Source organism: Psammomys obesus, unplaced genomic scaffold (genome assembly GCF_907164565.1).
Source record: "Psammomys obesus unplaced genomic scaffold, mPsaObe1.curated_primary_1811, whole genome shotgun sequence".
Lineage (NCBI taxonomy): Eukaryota > Metazoa > Chordata > Mammalia > Rodentia > Muridae > Psammomys > Psammomys obesus.
This window is the reverse complement of record NW_026585895.1, coordinates 1,783,867-1,797,292: the sequence shown is the minus strand read 5'-3', so window position 1 is coordinate 1,797,292 and position 13,426 is coordinate 1,783,867.

Sequence of the window (13,426 nt, the reverse complement as noted above, 5' to 3'; positions counted from 1 at the left end):
GTTTGTTTGTTTTTTTGTTTGTTTGGTGTGTGTGTGTGTTTGCATATGAAGTTAAAGCATGTTTTTTTTAATCGTTTCTGTAAAGAATACTGTGGGCATGTTGGAGATGAGCATATTGAAGCCGTAGATTGCTTTTTTGAAGGATGGCTATTTTCACAGTATTAATTGTACTTAAGATAGCTTTCTGTCATCTGGGGTCTTCTTCGATTTCTTTTTTAATGTCTTAATGTTTTTATCATACAATTCTATGGGGATAACACTAAGGGCCTTTTGAAAAGTTGGATGGAAACAGCTTTCCAAGCATTGTGAAGCTTCTTAAATTATACACACTTGCAAAAGGAATTTAAATAGAGTCACCAGATAATGGGGAAGACTGTGCCCCAACTAGACTTCCAATGCCACCTAGTACACGCTTCAGTACCAGGAATGAGTTACATATTGTTGAAACTCTGGTCAAAGAGGTCGCATAGTGCTCTTGTCCACACACATGACAAACATCCCAGGATGGTGCCAAGTGGTTATTTCCCAGAATGGTCTTCAGCCCTGTTGCTGAAGACACTGCTTCGTTAACTCAGTGAACAAGGAGAAACTGAGCCTCAATTAAATGCTTCATACCTACTGCCCAGCATTCATGAGCTTAGAAGTTACTTTGCATGCTACTGGGAGAGAGAATAATCATCAGTATTCCTACAAGCATCTACAAACGCTGTGAGCTACCACAGTGACGTGCCTGTAAGACACACTGATGCAACCATGGCACAAAGGTCGAGGAAGCAGCCCCTGGGTTAAACTTGGTCATGCTCCACACCGGGAGATGTAACCCATACCTGACATTCCCAAAGTGGCCAGAACCTGAGACCACAAGATAGGTCACAGGCCCTAGAGGAAAGTCACTGCTGTGATTCTGCCAACGCAACAAAGCTGTAAAGTAAGTGTCACCGACATGGTACTAGACCCACAGGCCAGTGTGTCACCCAGCCCTCATCAGAGAAGCTCTCTTTGCAGTAAGAGGGAAATAGCACAGAGATCCATGGCTGAGGGACAGGGAGACTTTGGAGCAGTCGATCCTAAATGGGATGTCTTTATCAAAACCTCAAGGATCGGGACATGCCCCAGAAAAGCAGGTGGAAAAGTATAGGAACCAAAGATGGTAGTTTACTGCAAAGAAACATCGTTATTCTGACACAACAAAACTCACACATATGTCATACACATATGAATTCACAGACACTGTGAAAACATGCACAAGACCTAAACAGGCTCAAACCAGACAAAATCTCAGTACTGAGAAGGCTCAGTGAATGCGAAATCTCATTCCTAACAAAAAAGCCATGTGCAGTTAGTATCTATTAGAAAAGGGAAAATCAGTTTTCTCCAATGGAGTGTCCCTGGGCCTGTCAACCACACTCAGGAAAGACACCATTTCCAGGAGTAGCTGACCAACAAAAAATAAACTCCATGTGTGCATGTGTGTGTGCGCGTGCCTGTGTGTGTGCGTGTGTGTGTGTGTGTGTGTGTGTGTGTGTGTGTGTGTATGTGTGTGTGTGTCTACTTTTTGTTTGGTTTGATTTTTTTTGTTTTCTTTTTTGGGGCAAGGGCGTTGCTTTACTGGGTTTTACTTATTTCAATTTTTATATTTGTTTTTGGGATTTTTTTGGGGGGGGTTTCATTGTTTTTTAAGAGACAGAGAAAGAGCATGATGTTTGGTGGGTAGGGAGGTGAGTGGGAGCTCAGAGGATGTGGGAGAGGGAAAGAATATGATAAAAGTATGTTGAGTGAAAATAATATTTTTAAATAATAAAAATTATTATTCCAGTGAGTGACAAGTATACTTTTCACGAAGAAAATGTCACTCAGCAGCCCATTTGTGATGGTCACTTCCGATCCTTCCATGTGATGATAACGTTTCCATCGACTAATGGAGGCTTCATCAACCACGGAGCCAGTGCTTCATCCCCCTCCTGCCGCTGGCACGGCGCAGCTAAGCCTGGCACAGTGTTTGACACTCCATCTGACATTTGCACAACATTTATTTTACCCTATTTTTTTTCTGGGTATTTCCTCCTAGATTGACATTTGAAGTCACTAAAACATTCCCTGGAAAACACTTTGAGGTCTTTTATCTGTTCCTGGATTGGAAATTTGTCTCTTCCAGACTAAAGTCCAAATCCTTCTAGTTAACTACTGTACTGGCTGGTCGGTGACGGACTCTGTTCAGTGTGTGCAAGTTTAAAAGCTGCATAGTTATATCAGAAGTTTTATGTATAATTCATGTCAACTGTAAAAATACATGGCAAGAGGTTATTACAAACAAGCTACATCTGTGAAATAGTTTTGAATTCATTGTAAAATCAGCATAAAATCATTTTTTTTCTTTTAACCCTATAATTATTTTACTCTCATCTATGTTTAAACAGCTGTGAAGTCTGGCAATTTTAGTTTTCTGATAGTTATCGGTTCAACTTATTTATTTATTTATTTATTTATTTATTTATTTATTTATTTATTTATTCCAATGAGATTTCTGTCACTGTCAAAATATTTTGCTTCAGAAGTTTAACCACATGCCCAGTTATTCCTAATCTGTTCCGCTGGCAGTTGCCTTGTGTGAGACAAAACAATATTTTCTTCTTTAGAGAGGAAACAAAACTTCTTCCCTTTATCCTATTTCTGTTGAGTTGTTCACAAATACTCAGCTTTGTTGGCAGTACCTGCTGGTACCGTGGTTTGAGGAATTCGAATATTACTAATAAAAAGTTTTGCTTTTCTACGTATATTTAAATAAAAATAATATATATTATTGTGTACATGGTAGTAAAATAATAACAATATATGTAAAGTGCTACTCCACACCTCATGCCTGGTAGATTTGCCTGTAAGAAGAGCGGATAGGAAACATAAGAATGAGCTTTGCATGTTTGAAGAACCAATTTTTAAGGGAGGAATTTGGAAGAGGAGTAACTTTAAAAACATAGCAAAGCTTTGACCACACTTCCCCTGAGGTAGCGGCGAGCCTGCAGACCTAACGTGAACGCGTCATTTGCACAGCCTGGCATGGGAAGCGGGGTTAATGGCAGCAGACTGTATACACTGTTGGGCCTCGCTGTACACGTTGTGTTGGGGAGATACTCCTTTTAGACACTGAGATAGAACTGTTTCAGGGAGTTCAGACATGATGCTTCAGAAATATTTGTGGAGGCATTAATAATTCATGGAAGGCAGATGGCCAGAGTCACACAGCAGGCCCCAGCACAAAGCACGGGGAGTTATCTTGGAGAGACACAAGCTTTATGTCATCATCCTCTTAAATCCTCCATGCAGATGACTTGCTTTCAGTCAGGAGAGATAAGTTACTCAGAACTTGATGAGGACAGAAGGTTCTCATGGGAAAAGAAAAGTGCTGTCCCAGGGAATGCGGACGTCCAGAAAGCATGATTACAATCTAGCGTACCACTGGCTGGGCCCACCCAGTTGTATGATGGAACAGGCTATCACAATGTATACAACGGAATTAGCGTTCAACATAAGAACCATGTGTTCCTTGGTTATCAAGTATATAAACAGAAGATGTTCATCCGTGATTACTTTGTTATGTGTATCTAAGTCTGTATACAGAGATAATTAGGAGAAAGATCCAATCTGGTGTAAGATATATCAGGCCAAACTGTAATTAGAAATTTTGTTCATTCCAGTACGCACTGCACATCTTCCAAAAGCACGTTGGCTGCTCATACAGTGCCCTGCTTTCCTGGTGCCTAAAAGCAGTGCTGTCTGGCTGAACAATTGTCTTCAAAGTTCCTGAATTTTTCTCATTTATTTTCTATTTATTTATTTATTACAATTTATTCAATTTGTATCCCAGCTGTAGCTCCCTCCCTCTTCCCCTCCCAATCCCAGCATCCTACCATATTCTTCCACTGAAGAATATGGAGGAGATATTATTCTTCCACTGAAGAATAGAGGAGATCCTCCTCCCTGTCCATCTGACCCTAGCCTATCAAGCCTCATCAGGACTTTTTCAAGAGCTTCAATTCTTTTCTCTTAAGTGAAAAGGGAAAGCAGAAGAGGAAAGTTCATAGCACTAAGTGCCTTCATGAAGAAATTGGAGAGATCTTATACTAGCAATTTAAAAGCACACTGAAAGCTATAGAACAAAAAGAAGCAGACACACTTAAGAGGAGTAGATGGCAGGAAATAATCAAACTCAGGGCTGAAATCAATTAATTAGAAACAAAGAGAACAATTCAAATAATCAACAAAACCAAGACCTGGTTCTTTGAGAAAATCAACAAGATAGACAAACCCTTAGCTAAACTAACTAAAAGGCAGAGAGACACTATCCAAATCAACAAAATCAGAAGTGAAAAGGGGGACATAACAACAGATACTGAGGAAATCCAAAGAATCATTAGGTCTTACTTCATAAGCCTATACTCAACAAAACTGGAAAATCTAAACAGAATGGAGATTCTTGAAAGATTTCATCCACCAAAGTTAAAGCAAGACCAGTTAAACTACTTGAATAGACGTATATCCCTAAGGAAATACAATAAGTCTTTAAAACTCTTTCCTCTCCCCCCCACCCACAAAAAGCCCTGGGCCAGATGATTTTAGCTCAGAATTCTACCAGCCTTTGAAAACCTAATATCACTACTCCTCAAATCATTACACAAAATAGAAACAGAAGGATTATTGCCAAATTCATTCTATGAGGCAACAGTCATCCTAATCCAAACCACACAAAGACACAACAAGGAAAGAGAATTTCAGACCGATTTCCCCTATGAACAGTGATGCAAAAATACGCAATAAAATACTCACAAACCAGCCCAGCATGATTGCACACGCACCTGTAGTCCCAGCACTCAGGGAAGCAAAGGCAGGTGGATCTCTGTGAGTGCGAGGCCAGCCTGATCTACAAATTGAGTCCAGGACAGCCAGGGCTGTCCAGGGCTACAAAAAGAAACCCCTACTTGAAAAAATAAAAAAACAAAAACAAAAAAATGCTTGCAAACCGAATCAAGAACACATCAAAAAACTTCATCCACTTCAACCCAGGCCTGAAGGAATTTTCATATGTTGAAAACTATTTTCAACATATGAAAATACATCAATGTAATCATATAAACAAACTGAAAGAAAAAAAAAGCACTTGATGATCTTATTAGATGATGAAAGGGCCTTTGACAAAACCCAACACCCCTTCATGTTAAAAAAAAAGTCTTGAGAGGTCAATGGTACGAGACGCATATCTAAACACAATAAAGAAGATATACAGCAAGCCAACAGCCAACATCAAACTCAATGGAGAGAAACTTAAATCAATCCCACTGAAATCAGGGACAAGGCAAGGCTGCCACTCTCTGTGTATCTCTTCAACATTGTACTTGAAGTTCTAGCTAGAGCAATAAGACAACTAAGGCAAATCAAAGGGATACAGATTGGAAAGAAAGAGGTCAAAGTATCACTATTAGCAGATGATATGATAGCATACATAAGTGACCCCAAAAATTCAACTAGAGAACTCCTTCAGCTGATAAACACCTTCAGCAAGATAGCAGGATACAAAATCAACTTAAAAAAATCCCTTCTTTACACAAGTGGCAATTGGAAAGAGAAAGATATTAGGAAAACAACACCCTTCACAATAACCAAAAATAATATAAAATAATTTGGGGTAACTCTAACCAAGCAAGTGAAAGATCTATATGACAAGAACTTCAGGCCTCTGAAGAAAGAGTTGAAGAAGATATCAGAAAATAGAAAAATCTCCTATGCTCATGGATCAGTAGGATTAACATTGTAAAAATAGCCATTTTACCAAAAGCAATCTACAGTTTCAATGTAATTTCCATCAAAATTCCAACACAATTCTTTACAGATATTGAAAAAGAAATCCTCAACTTCAAATGAAAAAAATAAAAAAAAAACCCAAGACAGCTCAAACAGTCCTGCACAATAAAAAAAAAAAAAAAAAAAAAAAAAAAAAAAAAAAAAAAAAAAAAAAACCTTCTGGAGGTGTCACCATCCCTGATTTCAAGCTGTACTACAGAGCAATAGGAATAAAATCCCCATGGTGTTGGCTTAAAAACAGATAGGCTGATCAATGAAATTTCATCAAAAACCCAACAATAAATCCATACACCTATGAACACTCAGTTGACCAAGATGCCAAAACCAATTAATGGAAAAAAGACAGCATCTTCAATCAACGGTGCTGGTCTAACTGGATGTCCACATGTAAAAGAACAAAAATAGATCTATATCTATCACCCTGCACAAAACTCAAGTCCAAGTGGATCAAAGACCTCAACATAAAACCATATACACTAAAAATCTAATAAAAGAGAAAGTAGGGAACAGCCATGAACCTATTGGCACAGGAGACAACTTCCTGAACAGAACACCAACAGCTCAGGCTCTAAGATCAACAACTGATAAATGAGACCTCATGACACTGAAAAGGTTCTGTAAGGCAAAAGACACCGTCAACAGAAGAAAACAGCTGCCTGCAGACTGGGAACAATGTTTACCAACCCTACATATGACAGAGGGCTAATATCCAAAATATGTAAAGAACTCAAGATACTAAACACCAACAAACCAAACAATCCAATTTAAAATGGGGTACAGAGCTAAACTGGGAATTCTCAACAGAGGAATCTTGAATGGCTGAGAAGTACTTAAAGAAATGCTCATCATCCTTAGTCATCAGGGAAATGAAAATTAAAACAACTCTGAAGTTCCATCTTATACCAGTCAGAATGGCCAAGATCAAAAAAACTTATGTGACAACACATGCTAGAGGTTGTGGAGAAATGGAAACCCTTGTCTATTTCTGGTGGCAGTGCAAACTTGTACAACCACTTAGAAATCAATCTGGCACTTTCTCAGAAAATTGGGAATACTTCTGCCTCTAAATCCACCTGTACCACTCCTGGGCATATACCCAAAAAATGCTCCACTACACAACAAGGACATTTGCTCAATTATGTTCATAGCAACTTTATTCATAATAGCCAGAATCTGGAAACAACCTAGATGTCCCTCTACTGAGGAACTGACAAAGAAATTGTGGCACATTTACACAATGGAATACTACTCAGCAATTAAAAACAAGAAAAACATGAAATTTGCAGGCAAATGGTGAGAACTAGAAAAGGTCATCCTGAGTGAGGCAACCCAGAACCCAGAACAAGGACACACAAAGTAAATACTCACTTAAAAGCAAATATCAGTCATATAATACAGAATCACCATACTACAATCCACAGAACTGAAGAAGCTAAATAACAAGGACTCTGGGAAGGATGCTTAATTCTCACTCGGAATGGCAAACAGGAAGCGGTGGAAAAGAGGGAACAGGATGGGAGCCTACCATAGAGGGTCCTCTGAAAGGATCCACCCAGCAGGGGATCAAAGCAGATGCTGAGACTCACAGCCAAACTTTTCACAGCATAGAGCATATAGGGAGTCTTGTAGAAGAAATGGGGAAGGGGGGATAGAAGGACCCAGAGAGAACAGGAGCTCTACAAGGAGATCAACAGAGCCAAAAAATCTGGGTCTAGGAGGTCCTGCAGAGACTGATGAATCAACCAAGGACCATGTTTAGAGAGGAACTAGACCCCCTGCTCAGATATAGCCCATGGCAGTTCAGTCTCCATATGGGTTACCTAGTAAGGGGACCAGGGGCTGCCTCTGACATAGACTGTATTGCCTGCTCTTTGATCACCTCCCCCTGGCAGTGTAGCCTTGTCAGGCCACAGAGGAAGAGGATCCAGGCAGTCCTGATGAGACCTGATAGGCTAGGGTCAAATAGTAGGGGAGCAGGACCTCCCCTAGCAGTGGACTAGGGGAAAGGGACAGAGAGAGAAGAGGGTGGGACCAGGAGGAGATGAGGGAGGGGGCTACAATCTATATATAGAATGAATAAATTGTAAAAACGTGAAAATAAATTTTTTTTAAAGAGAAGAAATCCTAAAGACGGCGATTTTGGGAGCAGAGTCTCAGACAGTGTTACACTGGGCTGGAAAGGATTTTAAAAATGTTTTACTGGTCCCTTGTGAAAGTCACAGTACGTACCCCAATCCACTCATGCCCCCTCCACCCTTACAGCCTCCTCTTTATCAGAGAAGAAAGGAAAAGTGTTGTGGAAGCCGCAGTGTGTCACGTGCACCCTTTGTCCACGCTTCTCTGCTTGGTTCGAGGCCTCCCGCTTCTGCTAGTGTGTCAATACTGGAACCTCCCTGGGACTGCTTCCGTGAATCCCGTTGTTGCCCTGGGCCACGCAGACGCTGCAGGTCCGGGTCTGTAGGACTGGCCCATTCCTGCACTCCAGCAGCTCACCAATGGAGTAGATGTTGGGGTGGGCCAATTCAAAGCCCTGACCTGAGAGGCGCTGGACACCAGCTCCCAGTTCTCCCCGCTGCCCAGGTGAGGTGCCCAGCCTGCTCCCCGGAGTGCTGCAGCTGAGGGACCTGGCCAGCTCCCCGACTCTCACCACCCTGGGTCCAGCTCTCCTTTCTGGCATAGACGGTGAGGGACGAGGGAGGGAGGAGGAGAGCACCTCTCCCTGCTTGGCACCACCCAGCAGACAACAGGCAGGGCTGGCTCTCCTGTGCTCAGGCCCTCAGCCGGCTCTCCTACAACCCCACAGCAAGGCTGTGCTGCCAGGCCAGACGCAGGGGCCAGAGAGCAGCCATTTTTAACTGAGGAAACTTGCCAGTTAAAAATGGATGGATGTGGCGTACTTCAAGGGAAACTGTTCCTGGGATTTACCTATGGCCATTTTTTTGGGTGACACGTTTGTGCAAGGCGAAGTCGTGAAAGGCAATATTCATGATGTCGGCTGACGTGTAAGAGCACGCAGGGTGCCATGAGAACCAAGGAACGCACGCTTAATGTTGCTTCTGTTTTGTATTTACTCTATAAATGATCCTTTCCAAATTCGGAAATTTGGATGGCCTCTAATTTGATTAATCACCTCTCAAGAGCTCTGCCTGCTTCCTCCTAATAAGTATGTTTACTTAAGTGCTAGTCTGTTGCTGAGACTGTTTTGTTTGTTTGACTTCTTCTCATTGAATTTTCTTATCCTTTGTCACATTTGTTTCCTTGTGATAGGAGGAAGGCCGATTCCTCCTGGTTCTGCCGATGACTGGCCACATGGCACTGTTCTCACTGAAACATTCTTTCTGATGAGGAGGAGTCTCAGTGTGTAGAGGAAGAAGAAAAGGGCTGTCAGCAGAAATGGCCACTAGACTTTTGCTATCTCTGTGATTTCTTCCCTGAGGCTTGGTGATGATATTTCTAATAACAGGCATAACACTTTAATATACTTGCCTTTCTTGACTTTGAATGTGTACTTCAGCAAAGACATGGTTCAAGTATTGCTATAAACTCAAAAAGCTAAATGCAAGGAAACAATTTTCTACTCAATCTTTAGAATATATGAGAGCTTAAATTCAATGCCAGACAAATACTTGTTTTGTGAAATAAACATAAGTTATTGTGTGACATTTAAAATAAAACAAACAAACAAAAGTCATACAACAAGCTTTGAATGTGGCTCAGGAAATGGAGTATTTTCCTAGTATACACAAAGCTCTTGCTTCCCCAACACAGCATAAAAACAGGCATGGTGTCACACACCAAAATCTCATTCCTTGGGAGATGAAGGCAGAATGATCAGAAATTCAAGGTCATTCTGAGCTAAATAGTGAGTTCAAAGCCACACTTTATTAAAAAAAAAAAAAAGTCTGTCGCAAAAACAAAAATAAAAACAAACAAATTTATGCAAACATGACTTTATAAAAATATAACATTTTTAAAAAGATATTACAGCTGGGGGTTAGGTTGATGTCTGTGGACATGCAGATGTTTGTATTCTGTGCTGCTGCCATGTGTGAAGCCATGTTGATGTCCGAGGTCCAGGATACCCTGGAGACCGTGCTGAGAGCTGTGACGCATGCTGACAACAGAGGCCAAGTGGATGTTTGTGGTCCATGCTGTAGCCAGATTCCATATGCAAGTCCATGGTCTGTGCTCCTGCTGACTGCAAAGGACAAGGAAGAGACTTCTACGGTGGTATGGATGAGTGCAGACTCCCAGTTAGAGAGAGCCACACAGAAGGCTCCTGTGACTACCCCTACCCAACCCCAGAAGTAACAACCCACACAGGAAGCCATGAAGGATAACTCTTCTTTTAATATAATTTTTTTATTTTTTCACTTTGTATCCCAACTGTATCCCAACCCTCATCTCTTCCGATGCCCCTTCCCCTGTCCACTGATAGTGGAAGACTTCCTCCCCTTTCATCTGACCCTAGCCTATCAGGTCTCATCAGGATTGTCTTTCATAGTCTTCCTCTGTGTCCTGGTCAGGCTGCTCCCAGCTCAGGGGGAGGTGATCAAAGAGCCAGCCACTGAGTTCATGTCAGAGAAAGTCCCTGTACCCTGTACTAGGGTACCCACTTGGATGCTGAGCTGCCATTAGCTACATCTGTGCAGGGGTTTTAGGTTACCTCCATGCATGGTCCTTGGTTGGAGTATCAGTCTCAGAAAAGACCCCTGTGCCCAGATTTTTTGGTTCTGTTTTTCTCCTTGTGGAACTCCAGTCCCCTCCAAGTCTTTCTATCTCTCCCTTCTTTTATAAGATTCTCTGCACTCTGTTCAAAGTTTGGCTATGAGTCTCAGCCTCTGCTTTAATACCTTACTGGGTAGAGTCTTTCAGAGGCCCTCTCTGGTAGGCTCCTGCCTGTTCCCTATTTTCTCCCTCTTCTGATGTCTACCCCATTTGCCTTTCTGAATGAGGATTGATCATCTTACCCAGGGTCCTCCTTGTTTAGCTTCTTTAAGTGTACAGATTTTAGTATGTTTATCCTATAATGTATATCTAATATCTATTTATAAGTGAGTATATACCATGTGTGTCTTTCTGCTTCTGGAAGCAGAAGCAGATCTTTTCTAGTTGATCTTTTCTAGTTCCCACCATTTGCCTGCAAATTTAAGGAGAACTCTTAAAAACTGTGATCAGGAGGCTGAAGCTTAGCTCTCCACTTTAGGCAGGGTGCTGTAGAAAAGGGCTCCGTTTTCCTTAAGGGGCCAGCGGGAGTTTGACTGTGCTCCAGTGAGTAAATGGACAACACAAAATGGACTAGATTTTTTCATTTTTAAAAATCTTGGGGGGGGGGGAATGGCAGGAGGCCACAAGAGTGGGGGAGTGGACGTAGGAGGACTGGGAAGTAAAGGTGATTGGGGTGCATGATGTGGAATTCCCAAATGATCGATACAAATACTATGCTTCTTATTTTATATTGTTTAACTGACTCTGCTAGAGTCATACCCACATCCTCCCAGGAGCCTGACCCAGGGCAGGTCTCCAGCTTCTCCCTCCCTACCCTCTCACCTCCCATCCCCACCCCACACTCCTCTAACCTGATTCCCACCCTAATTTTAAAATATAATGTTTTTTTAATGCTACAGAACCTTCTGTTAATGAGATCCATTCTAGGAATATATATTAATAAATATATATTTATATGTATATAAATATTTATATATTTATATATAATTTATATATAAACTCTCTCACAGGAGCAACACTAAACAGACACAGTAGGTGGCAGTAGTCATTACAGAAACCGTCATGACTTTGAGAGGGAGTTGGGGGAACACAGGAAGAGTGGGAGGAGACAGGTAGTGGAAATGACGTAAATACAATACTCATGTATAAAATTCTCACAATAAAATATAAAAAGCACAAAAACAAAGAAGAGTAATTTCAGTACAAATATTTATGTACAGCAGATGTCCTTCTGTATTTTGGAAATGAATATAACATTTGTCATTAAATAACATTAATAAAATATAATAATAATAATAAAATAAAATAGTTCATTTTGAAAAATAAAATAATGTAAAGTAGGACATCATAAGACTTTTGTCCGAGAGGGCACTAGTTGAGTAGTTTCAAGAGAACACTTCCAAGGGAACACAGGTTTCAATTCTTTCCGTTGGAAGAACGGGTTCCTATGTTTAGTTTTTTATTATCACCATGGAAATTAGATTCAACTGTCACTTTTTTTGTTTGAGAATTCATGTGTCAGTCAAATCTCTTCTCTACTCCCTCTCCTTCAATATCAGTTCCTCCTCTTTCCCCTGACACTTTTCTCTCCCAACTCCGAGTGCTCTTCCAGGAATCAAAATGCTTTTGAGGTTCTTATTCTTCAAAAAACCTTGTGGTGCCTTTCAGCCACACTCTAAAATACCATTCTGTGTAAAGACCTCATTTTGCTGAATATTTTTACTAGTCCACAATTAGCTGTATTTTCTACTTTCTCACAACTTACATACCACTTAAATTTGGTTTTATTTACCATTTTTCAACAAAAACAATTTTGAAATGTTTAAAGTGATTTTCTTTTCCATTTTACCCTCGTTGGCTCTTAGGATACATTATACTTAGCTTTGGGATATCAGTATGAAGTATTTGCTGGTTTAGACTAGGGTCCTTAATTGCCTGTCTTCTTTGAAAATCATTCAGTCCTAACATCATCTTTCTAAATGAGGAGAGCCCAAAGAATAATAGTGAGGCTGAAATAATGGTCTATGAAGCTCTTTTCTGAATGAGGGGACTCCAGTGAATATGAAAGAAAGGACCAACATGTAAATAAATTTAGGATGATCTAGTTCAAAGCAATAAGCTCAGCATACAAGCACTGGTAGGAATAGAGCATTTTCAATTCTTCCTCCCAAGCTTTTCCATTCTAAAACAACAAAGGTTAAAAAAAAAAAAAAAAAAAACACCTGCCATATAGCAGGTTACTGTTTTTTAAAATAACTTTTTTTTTTTCTGGATAAAATAAGCTCCCACAGTAACTAAAGTCCCATACTCTCTTCTCCTTACCATCTTGCTACATCCAACTCAATAAAATTTCACAGAGATAACTGGGTGGTCTGATTTTTTTTTTTCAACAGTTTCAAACTGACCTACTTTCACAGGAATGGGTGTGACTATTTAAACACACCCAAATTTGACTCATCCAACCCTCTTTCTTATGTCTCCCACTTTTCCCTGAAATATCAATTAACCGAGTTCACAGACCAAACTACCGTACTATATAAATTTAGGAAAGTATGGCCATAATGATATTAGAAACGTAGTGCCTAAATTTCACTTCCATTGTTCTAACATAAAATAATAAAGCCAGAGGCCAGTGAACGTGTTATGTCTTCTTTTGTCAGATAAGGAGCAAGTTACAGGTTGGAATTGCTTGCGATGAACAAGATACTCAGTTAGGGTGAAGGACAAAACCGGAAAAGCTTTCTGTTTACTCGCTATGGCAGTGAGCGGTGGCTGTCTAAAAGCCATGACAGATTTCAACCAAATTTAGAGAGTCTACAAACCTGATATTTTGTAATGATTTCAT